The following is a 17,112-nucleotide window of genomic DNA, read 5'->3' as shown; positions in this document are numbered from 1 at the left end:
AACCCAAAGCTTGCAACCCCATTTGCAAAACCTTCACCAAGTGTTGTGCCTTATGAACCATTCATTAGAAAGCCCCTTAAGCTCATCAATTGATAAGTAGGAGATAATTTCCATAGCTAGTCAAATTGTGATATGAATATCAGGATTTAACTGTGTGATTTTGAGTCAAACTCGATGACCCATGTTTCATGAGTAGTGATTCAACATGAATCCATCTCTCATGAGAATAAATGGAACACTTAGCACTCATTGGATCTAGGTGATGCTCACAAGGGTGAAGCACCGGGACTTCCCGGGAGGTCACCCATCCCAGTACTACTCCAGCCTGAGAGCGCTTAACTACAGAGTTTCCTCCATAGTTAAACCCAAAGCTTGCAACCCCATTTGCAAAACCTTCACCAAGTGTTGTGCCTTATGAACCATTCATTAGAAAGCCCCTTAAGCTCATCAATTGATAAGTAGGAGATAATTTCCATAGCTAGTCAAATTGTGATATGAATATCAGGATTTAACTGTGTGATTTTGAGTCAAACTCGATGACCCATGTTTCATGAGTAGTGATTCAACATGAATCCATCTCTCATGAGAATAAATGGAACACTTAGCACTCATTGGATCTAGGTGATGCTCACAAGGGTGAAGCACCGGGACTTCCCGGGAGGTCACCCATCCCAGTACTACTCCAGCCTGAGCGCGCTTAACTACAGAGTTTCCTCCATAGTTAAACCCAAAGCTTGCAACCCCATTAATTGATGAGCTTAAGGGGCTTTCTAATGAATGGTTCATAAGGCACAACACTTGGTGAAGGTTTTGCAAATGGGGTTGCAAGCTTTGGGTTTAACTATGGAGGAAACTCTGTAGTTAAGCGCGCTCAGGCTGGAGTAGTACTGGGATGGGTGACCTCCCGGGAAGTCCCGGTGCTTCACCCTTGTGAGCATCACCTAGATCCAATGAGTGCTAAGTGTTCCATTTATTCTCATGAGAGATGGATTCATGTTGAATCACTACTCATGAAACATGGGTCATCGAGTTTGACTCAAAATCACACAGTTAAATCCTGATATTCATATCACAATTTGACTAGCTATGGAAATTATCTCCTACTTATCAATTGATGAGCTTAAGGGGCTTTCTAATGAATGGTTCATAAGGCACAACACTTGGTGAAGGTTTTGCAAATGGGGTTGCAAGCTTTGGGTTTAACTATGGAGGAAACTCTGTAGTTAAGCGCGCTCAGGCTGGAGTAGTACTGGGATGGGTGACCTCCCGGGAAGTCCCGGTGCTTCACCCTTGTGAGCATCACCTAGATCCAATGAGTGCTAAGTGTTCCATTTATTCTCATGAGAGATGGATTCATGTTGAATCACTACTCATGAAACATGGGTCATCGAGTTTGACTCAAAATCACACAGTTAAATCCTGATATTCATATCACAATTTGACTAGCTATGGAAATTATCTCCTACTTATCAATTGATGAGCTTAAGGGGCTTTCTAATGAATGGTTCATAAGGCACAACACTTGGTGAAGGTTTTGCAAATGGGGTTGCAAGCTTTGGGTTTAACTATGGAGGAAACTCTGTAGTTAAGCGCGCTCAGGCTGGAGTAGTACTGGGATGGGTGACCTCCCGGGAAGTCCCGGTGCTTCACCCTTGTGAGCATCACCTAGATCCAATGAGTGCTAAGTGTTCCATTTATTCTCATGAGAGATGGATTCATGTTGAATCACTACTCATGAAACATGGGTCATCGAGTTTGACTCAAAATCACATAGTTAAATCCTGATATTCATATCACAATTTGACTAGCTATGGAAATTATCTCCTACTTATCAATATATAATTTGTAATGCGATTTAAGTTTAAAAGATTAAGATCCAAAAATTGTGGGGCTACTAGTATCATGTACTTTATTGTTTGTCACATTTAATTCAGTAGAATAAATAAATATATAATTATTAATAACACAAAATTAATTGGTCAAATTTTGAAAAGTTTCAATTAATTGACAAGGGAAACAATGGAACAATTTCTAGTTCCCCACCTTTTTTTTATCTTAAATCCAAGTACTTAAAAAGTAATGGTGGTTATTGTTTAGGGAAAAAATTCAAATAATTTAATAATTAATTAGTAAGAAACTTGAAAAGAAAGTGTACATCGAATAGTAGAAAGAAAGGAATGCATGTTATTTGAAGAAGAAAATGTCAATTTAGATGACCAATTTCTTTGTCACAATTAATAATAGGTGGTGACATGGAAAGAGATGAAGGTAAATTGATGATGTTTTAAGTCCTATAGGCTAATTAGTCTTGTGGAGGTCATCATTTGATTGATTGTTCATTCATTAGACCTCTTGATTTAGAAAAAAATGGATTTGTAGCCTCCCCTTAGGATATTTAACTAGTCAATATTAAAGTGCAATGCTTTGCGTACCATTGTATTAAATGTTCAATATATGAAGGAGATAACTAGTTAAGCTTGTCTTGAATTGAATGTTCAATAATTCTAAAGAATAATATTACTAGTTGTGACTTAGATATTGTTATAGAACCTTGTGAAAAGTTGTCAAAATTAAATTGCAATACTTTGCATGCCACTATAAAGGGGAGAGAGTCAATTGAGCATGTTCTAATGGTTGTTATAATATATATGAATTTAATGTTAAATAATTGTAATAGAAGATCATTGGTAGGCGTGATTTCAATATTCTTCGTGTCAACTTTGAATGCTCATAATTTATTGAAATTAATTCTTAGATCTAGAAAGCAACAAATAAATAAAGACACCAATATAAGATGACTCAAATGTACAACCAACCATATACTTCTTTTTTGATCTTTTGAAACACTTCAACAAAAAGCACATGAATGTGATATTATTATTTATGGTGTGGGTCTAAATATTATTAATTATTGATGGTGTGAGCATGAATATTAATTGTTAGTAGAGATAAATATGATCTTAAAATTGTTAATTGCTTTTATTTCGTATTTTGCAACATAATATAAGAATTAGCTAAGAATTAAGATGAAGAGATAGTGGATCATTTGTCGTAATTGTGTAGTTTTGGAGTTCAACCCGTTGACCTTTATTTCATAAATAGCGATTCAAAAGAAATAAAATATTCATTGCATGTGATGCTAAGAGAGTTGATTGACTTAATAAAAAATGACAATTTCAAATAAAATGAATAACTATTATTTGTGAAATTTAGAAAAATAAATAAAGAAGAAATTAAAATATTGTTTTAAATAAGTGAATATAATTCAAATGTTTAGAAATAATACGAATATTTTTGAATACTTGTGACTTTAAAGTTGTTAGCATAGTGATGACTACCAAAAATTGAATGAAATGGACCCTTAATTGTAAAAAGTAACCAATGATGTAATGCCACATTAGCTATAAGCATGGGTACCCTTTATGCACGATCATTTGTATCACTTTTTATTTGGGTTGTTTTGGACAATTTGGCAAAAAACATGTTAATGTGGCATTGTAATTGATGATGTGGACTTGAAGCCTTAGCTATAAGTAGACGACTTGCCAAGTAAGCTTTTGTAAAATATTAAGAGTGATTTGAAATTTCCATGTAGGATTTTGATAACTCTCTTCTTAAGATTTGACATTGTAGCTTTTGAGTCAAACTCATTGACCCATGTTGCATGAGTAGGGGTTCATTGGAAAGGTGATGCTTCATTTAGATCCAATGAATGCTAAGTATTCAATTCATTCTCATGAGAGATGAGTTTGTATTATTGTATTGTAAATTATCAAATTAAAAATTATTTATAATTTAATAACTTTATTATGTTTTAAACATCTTTAAAGTACAATAAATTTATTGTCTCATATAATTTATAATATTATTTATTTGTGTTAAATACTTTATTAAATATGTTTATACAAGAAATGCATAATAATAATAATAATTTTTAAAAAAAAATGTGTCTAGTGATTGTTGATGTATTGAGACACCTATAAACTTAAAATATACTCTCATCTTTTACCTTTATGTATAACTAATCATTATTTATTTAACATAAAATTGATTTTATTATTTAAAAAGCTATTCACATAATAAAATTGCACTCTTCTACTTATTTATAGTTTATCTCGTGGTCATATTTTTTTCATTCATAATAGAAGTTTAAATTAATTAGTTATTTAATGCCTACATTTATTTATAAATGTAGTTAATAGGACAAAAACACTGCAATCATTTATTTTAAAATTAAATTATCACTAGCGTTTATCAACAATAAAAAATAATTTTCCACCGTCCACCTAATCTCGTTAAAGGAAACACTCTTTTATTTATTGACCGATATATTTTATCTAAGCCCTTTCTTGAGAATCGAATTCTATATCCACGATACCACAAACCCATGCTTTCCGGGAGATCATCATCTAAATATAAATAGACAGGGGAATTCCCGACGGATAAAAACGACACGCGTTCAATGTGGTGACAGTAAAAACAAAATTTGACCCGGCGAAATCTTATTTTAGAGTACGGAAATCAGTTTGCGTGCAACGTGGCCCATATAAAGAGATCTGTATTGGTGAGAATTCCAGTTTTCGTGATTGTTCAAATTGTGTAACAATAATTGCCATTTCGACTGTGTGCACTTGGAAGTGTAACCAAAGATCCGATCTTCCATTTACTTCAAACCCTTGCAGTCTTTAAATCATCTGTCGTTTGCGGACGATTTACAAGCTTTCAGATTATCACGGAGCTGAGGGAGAAGATCAGGGTGAGTGAATGGCTTTTAGGCCTGTCATCCGGTGCCGTTTCGTTTTGAAATTGGGTATTAGTCGATGGATTCTATTTTTAATCTATTGGGTTGAGGACCAGCGCAAATTTGGGTTTGAATGTGCATTTACAGCTCTTTTGTTGTGTATTGTTTTGTGCAATTCTTGTGGAGAAGTTTTTGGTTTTTCTTACGTAAGATTCCGAGTGGTGAGTTTGTTATGTGTTTGTGTTTGAAAGTAATGCTGGGTGATATAGATAATGAGGACAGATGAGATTTACAATTGAGGACTTTGTTATGTTATATATGTGCGTACGCGAGATTAAAACCAATTTGTTTTTCTGTTTCTTGAATTTCGTCGCGACAGGGTGGTTGTTGGGTAATTTTTAGCACATCTCCCAGATTGTAGAGACAATTTAGTAACATCAGGATGGATTTCGAAACGAATTCTCCTTGAGAGTATTGAAGCGAAATTCAAAGCGAACGCCCTTAGAGACTATTTATTACATTTTCTCCAAAAGAACTCAATTTCAAAGCAAAGCTTCCTTGAGCAGTGGGCATAGTAGTTTAAATTTAGTTATGGCGGTGTTTCTAAGATAAAATTTTGGGCTATTATTGTAAGTGGAGATGTTTTTGTTACGCATTGTCAAGCTATTAAAGTAAACTAAAATAGGATTTTCTATATTTTGAATTTTGCTATGGCAGATCCTAAGGAGTAATTTTAGGCTGTTTTAGGCCTTGGATAACTTTGCTGCTGATGGATTAGATAGTAAGAAAAGCTTCCTTGAGATTATTACATCTCGAGTTTTGTTTTGGCGGGGCTTTTCAGGCCCCAGGGTTCATTTTAATTTTTTGGAAACAATGGTTTTTATTTTTTTCCAAAATTCTTGTAACAGGACTGATTTTCTAAATTATGGCAGTTTTTGGCAGACATTTTTTATTGCAAGTGGGCAGATTTGAAAGAAAAGCCTCCTTGAGATATCTATAGCTTGAATTTTTATATGGAAGAGTTTTCAAGCTTTAATCACAGACTATTCTAGATCTTAGACAATGTCGTTGCTGAAAGAAAGAATTTCAGAGAATTTTTTTTCGACTGTCATAGCATGACTTGATATGACAGGGTTTTAAAGGAAAATTCTAGATTGTTTGGAATCATGATTTTTTTACAGGAATGAATTTCCCAAGGGAAGTTTGTTTGAGACCATTCTAGCGTGAATTTTGTTCTCAGTGTTTTTAGTTGGAATAATAGAATTAGATGGCACTTTTTGTTGTGAAGGGATTAAATTTGTACTGAACTTTTGTTTCAGATTATTATGCCTTGAATTTGTTTTGCAGGGACTCAAGGGTTAATTTTAGTATTTTGTTCCTTTTGGATACTATTTTGCCATGAAGGACTAAACTTTAAAATGAAGCTGTGTGAGATTGTGAGTCTGTCAGACCATCGTAGTTTCTGTTTTGTTATGGCAGAGTGTTGGGTGGTAATTTTAGTCTAATGTGCTGCTTTGGAGGCAGTTTTGGCTATATAGGGACTGAATTTTAAAATAACTCAATTTTGTTTGAGACTTGTATAGCTTGAATTTGTTATATTAGCAATTTATGGCATTATTCTAGGCTAAGGTTCTTCTTTGGAGCCAATTTTTACATGTAAATCTATAATAATTCTGTAGTTTCGTAGTCAGAATTTTCAAGAGTGTTCCATGGGGACCTGTCCTCGGGGTATAGGCTAGTTTTCCAACATCCTGGATGTCCCTGGAATTTGGAGTGGATAATTCCTTTGTTCTGCATTGGACAGCCTGCTCCATCGGGTGCATAGAAATATAGTAGGAAACTTTTTAAGAATAAAATGCTAAAAAATCCTTGAAATCTAAGAGGGAGTGGAATCTCATTGCAAATACAGTACATTGTACATTAGTTAAAGAGTTTGTTTAAATTATTTAGCCATTGCTTTGCTACCCTCCTTTCATTTCTTAGAGTTTAGAAACAAAATTCCATCTCCAAAACCTTCTTACCATGCCTTACACCCTCCTGTCCTCAAAACTGAAAGAAACACTTAAATTTTGTAAAAAGGAATTTGATAATGAAATTCTATGGTTTAAGTCCTCTCATTGGGATTTTTGTCTGATGGAATTATTTTGTTGCTGTACAACTGGATATTAGATTAGTCTGGACACATATTCTTATTATAGTGTGTTTTTGTAACTAGATGTGACAGAATGAAATTGTGCTAGTATGTAAACAGAGGCATCTGCACATACTTTTACTGAAAATGTATGATTTGGCATCTTGCATCAGATTTATTTTAACTTTTTGCTGCATTGTACTGTTTATATTCCATTGTATGGCACACAGATAAAATCCTGATGTAGCATATCAGTGATATGTTTTTGAGCTAACTAGGGTTAGATTAGCTCTGGGGCCCAAATTTTACTAAAAGGGTAAAAAATGAGACCATCTTTGTGTTAAAGTTAAATAGTTGCACCACGATTAGTAAGGAATACATGTTAACACATCTATTCTGGTCACCTATGACAACACAACATTCAAGCATCGTACATGTGTAGGAGATAGATATAGAATCTAGCCATGATTCATATGTAGAGAAATGACATCATTTCTATCTACAAAGGTTGGTTTACATCTCAACATGGGCCTACCACATGCACAAGCAGCTATCAAAGGAACAAACACAACTAAACCCAATTCTCCTGAGTGTTAGTCAATAGTACTAGATGCAACATAGCTTACATATCTTTTTCTAAAGCACAAGGAATTATAGCATTGTACTAAAGGAAAGGAAAGGTCTTTTTCTGTCCACGATACCAGCCATGTATTTTTGGGCTTACATATGGTGACAACAATATGGGACTACCTCGTACTCATTGTGGGAGGCAACTATCTGTGCTACAAATGATGCATACATATCCTACTTGCTAGTGGGATTTGACTTGTGACCTCTCTTGCAAGAGTACAAGTTCCTTTTCCAGTAGGCAAATTTAGGCTGTACATTAATCATTGGTCATTCATTTAATTCCATTAAGCAAGGTTATAAGAGAGATGATCACTAGGATTGTCACACATGTATTTCGACCCATTTGTAATGTACACGATAATTTAATACAAGGCTAATTTTTGCATCCACTTTGCTAGCTAGTGCAACATCTTATCTTGCCTACAAGGAGCAAAATCAATAAAAGTAGTTGAATCTAATAAGCATATTGAAATATATTAATGATCTCGCATTAAAAAGATCTCAAACCCTTAGATGACCTATAAGAATAAATTCCAATTTGCAAACATCAATGACAAAGGGATTTTTTGAATACATAAGCTGTTTACCTTGTAGTGAACTCTATTTGTGATATTTTAAAGAAACTTGTAGCTATACAATGACAAATTTTACATAATCCACATGATAAATTAATCAAATAAGCACTTAGAATCTACATAAAAAAGAATAGGCTACATACCCACATAAATGTGACACAAGATTTACCTAGGGAAAACTCTCATGACTGAAAAACCTAGTCTTCAAACTCATCTGTTAGCCATGTATTGTTTAGCAATGCAACATTACAATACATCCATGGAAGTCTTAGAAAACCCCAACCATCAACTAAGTGTTCCATGTGAATAAGCACGTCACCACACTTCTTATGCCATGCATCCAACCTCACAAATGCTAAGCCAACTTACCACAACAATTACCCTTGTGGTTGCTTTTATAAAAACCACCTCACAAGACCACCTAGTGGTATTGTATAAACCATGTGTTACCTAACCCCTTTACCTCACATCTAATATTGAGTACTTTGTTTAACGTATTTTCCACAATATTAAATAATTAAAAAAGCATTTGACATCAATTGGCCCTAAGAATATACCAAAAGGAATCTCTGCATGTTGCACACCCATTTAAGTCCTCCAAGGTGCAACATTACACAATAAATAAAAAATTACAATAATGAACATTATAATACGAGGTGCACTACACATATTTCCCCAACACAATAGACAACAAACATGCAGTTTTGTTAAGTTTGACAAATTTCCATTCAAAATGATAAAATGTTGTATTTTTAATTCAACAATGTTGCATGAAATTTGTAATCCTCCTTTTGGGATTACCTAATAGCCTGCCCTGGAATCACAAATTCAATAAGTTAGAGATATAACCTTGCCCAAAGAATGTTAGAGCAATATAGATCCTTGTTAAGATCTTGCAACTGGAGATACAAAGTTCATAAGATCAACCATTTTTAGGGTTACAGAACATACATTCAAAGTCATCTTAATCATATGACAGTCCTAATTTATTATATTGCTTCAACCATAATGGAACTTGGATAAGGAAACAAGATAGGGTGCCCAAACCAATGCCCTCGGCCCAAGAGCAGATATATAGCATCCCTCTTGGCCTCATGTGGCCTTCCAACATTCATCTGTCATGAGGTGGTGTACCTAGTGGGGAATCTTGTAGCAAGTTCTTTTTCTTGCTACCCTTGTTCACACTCCTATGATTGAGGCTTCCTTGAATTCATCCCAAAAATTGATCAATGTGGACCTTGGAGGAGAAACTACAACAGGTTACCCCAAGCGATCCTCTACCCTAGGGCCAAGAGTGGATATATAATTCCTCTTGGCCTCATGTAGCCTTCTTCCATCCATATGACATGGTGTACCTAGCAAGGATGCCTATAACAGGTATTCCTCTATGTATTCCCTTCCTTATTTTGTCATGATTGATCATTACTATTTGGATCTCCACATAATTAGTTATGTCTGATATTAATGATGTTATATGACAAATTCATTATCCTATATCAATATGTAAGGAATTGTGCATTATATTCCTGCATATATCAGGCACACATATTTAAACATATATCCGTGCATACCTATACAAGAACATCACTGCCTGCAACTCATTAACAAATTCTGGTCTGATCCTGACCACTGATATGAGATTACTGATGCTTTTCGATTTTTTTTTAATGCCTCCTTCCAAGAGAGTCTTCTTTTTATATTATTTTGTCTCTTATGAACAGAGACAACCTTTGGAGGTTACTCCCCTTAAAGTAATGCTCATAACCCCCTAATTATGCCTCTTTACCAAATTGTTGCCTTGGTTTATTCCTCAATCGCTGCTTTAGGTACCCTTATCCTAATCATTGGTGTATCTTAATTGTATTAATTGTTGTTTACACAAGATTGGAATATTTGCCTTAACTATCTTTCACTGTTGTTTGTAATGATATAATCGCTGCTAAGTGAGATTGCAGCTTCATAAAAATGAAATTGCTGCCCTTGTTTTCCATAATTGCAGCTGATTATTTGTTTCACATGCTTCCCTTAGGCAATCACTCCTTATTTCTAAAATATGCTAACATAGTCTTCATTTAAAGGGACTAAAGTTAAAATTCGATTTAATTTGTCTTAAGCATTAATAGGTCAACTGTTCTGGATAAATCAGTTGGCCCCTTGTAAACTTTGAACACTTACTTTGTATATATAATGCCTTTATGGTGGGAGGGTGGGGGATGACAGAATTCACTCTGATACATTGTGGGTATGATAAAAGTGAAAGAAACATCATATTAGACATTTAAAAACAAATTAAAGGTTTCGATGGCTTCATATGCTTGATTCACTTGTAGTTTAACTGTTGATTCCAGAACAATAAAGACCTACCCATAGACTCTTACAACTCTAAATCCACCTAATGACATATTTGTAAACGAAAATCCCAATTCTCAGTCATGGAAAATATTATGAAAAAAATCTTATGTCGCTGAAATTATCTTAACACATTTAATATCCATTTTCTTTAAATTTGATATGCACAAAGTAGTTTATAGTTTCCTTTACAAACTCCATATGATACATGGTTGAATCCACTTTGACAAATCTTGAATAATTTTAAGGAGCAACCTTATATAAGCCACTTTTAAAATAGAAAATAGATCCCCAAGTTCCATGTGTTTTAAAGCTGCAAACCTGTTGGAGTAAGGCTCCTCTTGATTAATGCAATGCTCTCAAACATTACACTACCTTGGTTAAGAGATGGTAAGCATAGATCTACATGCAAACAAATTGTAAGGAAGGCTCACATAAGGAATGTGAGGCTTATCTGAAGCACAATATGGAAGATTTTTGAACCATTAAAGGAAGAGTCATTGGAAGTTAATGCAAGAGAGTGTTTGAATTAAGGGAAGTCAAATACACATACAACCTTACTTCGTTTCTTCCTGGAATTTCAATGCCCAAAGTACATGTTTTGCGAGGGTAAAATGTTTTTAATAAATTTCATAAATCTAAATCACCCTATTATATCATTACACCTTATTCCTCCATATATGAATCAGACATAGGGCAGATTCATACCCTTCATGGGTAGAATCACATGCTCTTTACCTCCTACACTTGTGGCAATATGCATATTAAGAGTATCTACAACCAAATAAGCTCATATAACATTTGTAATGAAAATATGACACGTTATGCAGTATGCGATAATGTATATGAATTGCAAACATCATCATTGCATCATATGGAAACAATGGACCCAAAACGTTAATCATCACATAATAAAACTGCTATTTGTTGGAGCATGTCATGTAGCATAGAACATCATGTAGTCGCATACATATAAAGTGCCATCTGAAAATGATTAAGATAGCATCATACCAAACTATCGTGCAATAGTGGTGTAGTAAAATCACCAACAAAAGTGGCCCATGTAGCTTGAATGGGATGAAATGGGAAATCATTTTGTAAATAAAATATCTTGTCATTGTTTAGAAATATGATCACAAAATTAGGAGATTTTTTTTTTGTTATTGATTGCAGATTTGAACAAACGTGTCAGCAAAATGATATTCATTTGTTGAAACAAGGGTATATAGTCGTTTTTGGTTGATGAAATTAAATGTCTTGATCTTGTTAAGATATCTAATGATCATTATTGGAATTGTGGTCACAATGTCTGGTTTTATTGTATCCAGAAGAGATCATTTATGAATATTTTAGAAATGTTGGGTTGGAAGCAATGCAGGGTTGGAAGCAATGCCATAACACTTGTATGGGCAAAACTGGCAACTGCAAAATAAAAGAATAAATGTTCTATATAGAAAAATCAATGAGATTGAAACAAGCCCTAAATGTCTGTTTTGTTTATGTGGGCAAAAGTGGCAACTGCAAAGTGTAAGGAAGTTAAGGTGCGCGGAATCGCTTCCTAGACTAATCTTTGAGAGGATGATTATGCAAATTCAACTAACTATTGCAGAGATCTCAAGAAATGCATAATAACTTAATCAAAATAACAATGAACGCATAACACAATGATTACCATGGGGAACCCTTCCGGGAGAAAAACCCCACCCTCCAAAACCCGCACAATGTATTCTCAAATATGGAAGATTACAATACATTTGCAATGCAAGTTCTTACAGGAGCGCATCACCACAACTCGAACTCGAACTCAGAGAGACTCCTTCAAGCACTGGTCTTGCAAATTGAACTCGAGGATTCAAACACCTCCCCTAGCCCTCCTTTTATAGTGATTTACAACTTGGAAACTATTTGTGGTTTTACAAAACCAGGGGCCAAAACCATGCCACATGTTACCCACTTGTAATTTGTAACTCCAAGAATTTCATTTTCGTCCATAATTTTGTCCTCTAGTTTAGACCCCCATAAAAGTCATATAATGAGTTGTTTACACTTTAAAAATAGCCCTTCTACATTGTTCTAGAGACTAGACACATTTTTAACAACTCACACACCTTTTCCAACTCATAAACATGTGGAAAACTACCACAAACAAATTCTAGAATTTTCTAAATTTTTTTTGGAGTTTTCCGGAAAAAGCTTGCAAGTTTGAGACACAATTCTCAGCACAAAGGGCTTGCAAAATAAAAACAATTTATGGTCTTTGTAGGAAAATCAATGTGGTTGAAATCAGCCCTAAACATCTGTTGTTTTTTGCTGCTGGAGGGGGCTGCGAAGTTTTGAATTTCTCTCTCAAATAGAGGTGCAACTTAACTTGGTATTTTCTTTGGGATTGGATAAATTCGGGCAACATTGAGCTCCTTTATAAAGAGAAGATAGTCTTTCCACTGGAAATCAACCAAGCATTAATAGGTTTAATTGAGAAAGTTGTACTATCTGATTGTATGTTTCTATGTATCAATTTATTATGCATGTATCAAAACTACAAGCAACTAAACAAACTCAATTCACAACCATTTTGGTAAGAACAGTTCCCCATAAAATGGTGTATTGATTATGGCTCAAAATTTTCATTAAATAGCAAAAGATAACATATTGATATTTGAAGAATATATATGTGACTAATACTAGATCAAAAAAACAATGACCACACTAGAAAGGCAAGAAGAAACATGAAATGAGGTGGCTCAAACTTGGCCACATGATAGATATCTACGTGCCTTGTTATTGTGTATAGCAGCAGTAAATATTAAATTGTCATTTTTCCCCTTATGTCAAAAGGCTTCAAGGTTATAGAAAGACAAAATGTTTAACAATTGCATGGCAATTAGATATAATTATCAAGAAGTAAATCTTTGACAATTGCCCATCATAGGGAGGGCTTAAAGCTGCTTGTCTTTTTTTGAAATGTAATATTTTTAAAACCAAAAAAGGGGACATTGAAATGTTTTTGATGTGAGGGATGTTATATATCCCTTTGAAGTAGGTCCTCTCATGAGGCATTTGGAGACAGATATGAGCTCTGGGGGCCAAAACTTTGTCTAAAGTCAAATATAACTAAATTTTCTATTGGTGAAGTAGGTACACTACATGTAATGTGGGGATTTAGGTGTGGGCATCACCCTACTTATATTCAGGTGTCTCATAGGGACGATATTTGAATTAATCCATATTATTATTGTTCATAGATTTCCATTTCTTGTAAAGAATTTGTTTCCCCGACATGGTCTTTTTCATACATATGCAAACTCTACGCAATTTCCCATTCTATTCTAGGACTAACCTTACAAATTCATGTGTCCAGTTGAAAGAAATATTTAGTTCATAAAGATGTTCAAACAAGTTTTTAATTTGTAATAATTTTAAATTTCATTGTCAATAACTTTTTAACGTGACATGGTTTCCAAACACAATAATGAAATAGAACATGCAGACAATTACCTACTTAATCCTATAATAGGAGTATCATAAGTTTTTAGATCTTTTTTTCTTCAGTAGCATCTTGACGTTGTAACTTTTGAAGGGTAACAACACTTGGAAATAGAAATAGAAGAGGGTGAGGAAATTAGACACGACCACAAAAGAGAGTGACATTGGTATATCGTGGGAAAACCTTCAAAAGGTGAAAAAAGGGGGCTTGAAAAGCACCAAATTTTGAAACCAATATATCATTAGCAATTGTACATTACAATACAATATGAAGCTTCAAGCTTCATAGAAGATACACTCTCAATCCTAGAGGAATTCAGATAATATAACCTAGCAGAGTCATGGATATATATTATAAATGAATTGATAGAAATTAGAATATGCTCACCAAAACATGGGGAGGACAAGGTACTCTTTCTGCTTCACTCAAATATGTTTGATTATTCTAAAAATTCAATTACTAATACGAAATGAAAAGAGCAAGCAAGTAAATTGAGATAAGTCTAATTTACCACTAAAGTTTGTTGTAGTGAAAAATGGTTTCAGATTTAATATACTCTATGATTGAACTATAGGAAGGAAATTTTGTGAAGGTAGAAGCAACATCTCTAGTTTGCTAGTTGATAAATCAAAAGCCAATAGAATAGGGGTCTACCTAACATAGGTAACCCAAGCAATCCCAACTATTTTTCATGTCTTAGATACACGTCTAAGTTGCATTTGCATGTGCACATTAAAAAAGGCGTACAAGTTCTTAAAAAGTGGTAGGCATTTTTGTCAATTGAGGTACACACGGTCTAAAAGTTTGAAGTCTAAACAATCCAATGATGCGACCACAATTGTCAAGTCTCTACCACAAACATAGAGGCATCAGTTATTTCTAAACTTGCCAACCCGCATTACTAGTAATTGTGAGCAACTTAAAGCTTCAACATAAGACTCCACCAAAACTCTATTATTACTATTTCATACTAGATAAGAATGCTCTATTTCTTTGGTACTTAATTTGTTGCATCTTATATACGCCCATCTCATGTACTCTTGCATATCAATCTCCTTTATATACTTGCATCCATTGGTCAACTATAACTATTCTTTCATTTTGGGTCTTCTTGCACAATCACTAAAGCACCTTAATCTTGGGTGGCTATTTCCATTGCCAAAAGTTTACATCTCAGTCAACCCTTAATGCATGTATGGATATTAGAGGCACATCATAAAAACATTTAAATTGTTCGCCTTGGTGAAACTAGCAGACCCAATTATACAACCAAATTTTTTAGGGAAGTATTAAAAAAATTCCAACATTGATGTTGTCTTCTTTGCCTTGCTATTTGAATATATCTCGACTCCTCAAGTCCCAACAAGTGATAGTGGGAGGGCATCATTTACAAGTCTTGAATAACAAATGTTATTTGAAACAATAAATGTAGTGACCCTTACTAACAGGCCACTAAAAAACCCTAAATTTAATACACTGCTGAAAGTATATTGCTGAATTAAGAAATTTTTCTGCTTAAATAACTTATGTAAAATAGTGCCAATGTATTCATTCAATGATCACCAAAATTGTTTTACATATGATATGCAATTTTCAGCGTTGAAACATTACAACATGGCACATTGCAGACAAACCCTAACTATCTGAATCCAACTAAGAACTTGTTACAGCTACAGACTGAAATGAAGAACCTGGATTGATCAAGTGCTGGAGGCTGAATGCTGAAGATGATATGATGAAAGTGCAACTCCAGTTGAAACTCCAAACCAGCAATTAAGCACGAGTGAAAGGACTGAAATATCCTTCTCAGAGCTACAATAATTCAGGTGATCTTTCACACCCTCAAAATTGCGTACCAATTGAGAGTTTTCGTTCTCAATGGCCAATTGTGACTACTTGTAGAAACCCTAGGCTCCACAATGAACATCAGCAAATATCAATAATAAATCTCGATGATAGGCAATGAGCCCTCAGTGCCTATTTATTCTTTTTTTCTCAATAGGTCGGCCTCCTTTTTTATTTTTTTCTCCGCTTCTTCCAACAACCTCGAGAAGATTGTTTTATTTAATGACTTTATAAAATATATCACTTTATTAAGTTAATTAAATATAAAGTTATCTTGTAATATTTTTTTTTTATTGATAACTTTATAAATAATTAACACCTCCAAAAAAAGGGACATTACAGGTCCGCCCCTCCTAAAATTGCTTGGCCTCAAGCAATCTTAATGCTGGATGCTGCAAAATCACTTCTCCCTCCCAAGTAGCATCTTCAATAGGTAAATCTTTCCACTTAACCAGATACTCTCCGATTACTCTCCTGCGAAGCTGCTTCTCTCTACTATCTAGAATGGATTCTGGCACTAAGATCTGTTTCCCCTCATGATCCAAGGGAGGTAATACTGAAGAAGGCATCACATTCTGACCCAACGCCTTTTTGAGGCGTGATACGTGAAACACATTGTGCACTCTACTATCTGTGGGAAGCTCCAACTCATAAGTCACCTCACCAACTCGCCTGATGATCCTGAATGGTCCATAATAGCGCGGCTTGAGTTTCTCTGCACCACTCTTCTTGAGAGTGGACTACTTATATGGCTGCAACATGAGGTAAACCATATCATTTACTTTAAAAGTACGCTCAGTCCTCTTCTTGTCTGGATACGGCTTTTGCTAGTTTTGAGCTCTAGCAATGTTGTCTCTGAGAGTAGCAACTATATCCTTACTTTCCTGTAATAGTTCGCCTGCACGAGGTACTCGACTATCTCCAACAACAAATCTAAGAAACTAGGTGCCTCATAACCGTAACGTGCCATGAACGGTGTCATTTGTATAGTCATATGATATGTAGTATTGTAACAATACTCACAGAGATATATCCATCTGACCCAAGCTCGTTGTTGATCTGCCACATAATTTCTCAAATACCCTTCCACCCATTTGTTTACAATCTCCGTTTGACCATCGGTCGGTGGGTGATAACTGGTGCTAGGTGTAAGCTCAGTGCCACACAACCGAAATATCTCCTGCCAAAAGTGACTCATGAAGCGGCTGTCCTTGTCACTCACAATGCTCCGAGGCAAACCATGTAATCTAAAAACCTCCCTGAAGAAGACCTCTGCCACTTGAGTTGTTGAGTATGTAGTAGCGGTAGGGAAGAAGTGAGCATATTTTGTTAGCCTATCCACCACCACATAAATACA

At 34.7% G+C, this 17,112-nt stretch overlaps 1 protein-coding gene across 9 annotated transcripts in view; it reads left to right on the top strand.

Annotated features, from left to right (window-relative positions):
* Positions 1-17,112, top strand: part of LOC149550523 (putative E3 ubiquitin-protein ligase RHG1A) — a 74,310-nt gene that overhangs the window by 6,466 nt on the left and 50,732 nt on the right. For 2 of the 9 annotated variants that reach the window (XM_089793526.1, XM_089793524.1), the window contains exon 1: positions 4,576-4,756. The exons of 6 other annotated variants lie outside the window; for them this stretch is intronic. The gene's annotated coding sequence lies outside the window, so the exon portion shown is untranslated. Of the gene's footprint in view, positions 1-4,575; positions 4,757-17,112 lie in introns of those variants that run through there. One more of the 9 variants, XM_089793530.1, reaches the window with a different exon arrangement.

The sequence above is a fragment of the Cupressus sempervirens genome, chromosome 7 (assembly GCF_028749045.1).
Source record: "Cupressus sempervirens isolate cs-2001-9-10 chromosome 7, ASM2874904v1, whole genome shotgun sequence".
Taxonomy (NCBI): domain Eukaryota; kingdom Viridiplantae; phylum Streptophyta; class Pinopsida; order Cupressales; family Cupressaceae; genus Cupressus; species Cupressus sempervirens.
The sequence above is the reverse complement of the archived record's forward strand: the minus strand, read 5'-3'. Positions and strand labels throughout refer to the sequence as shown.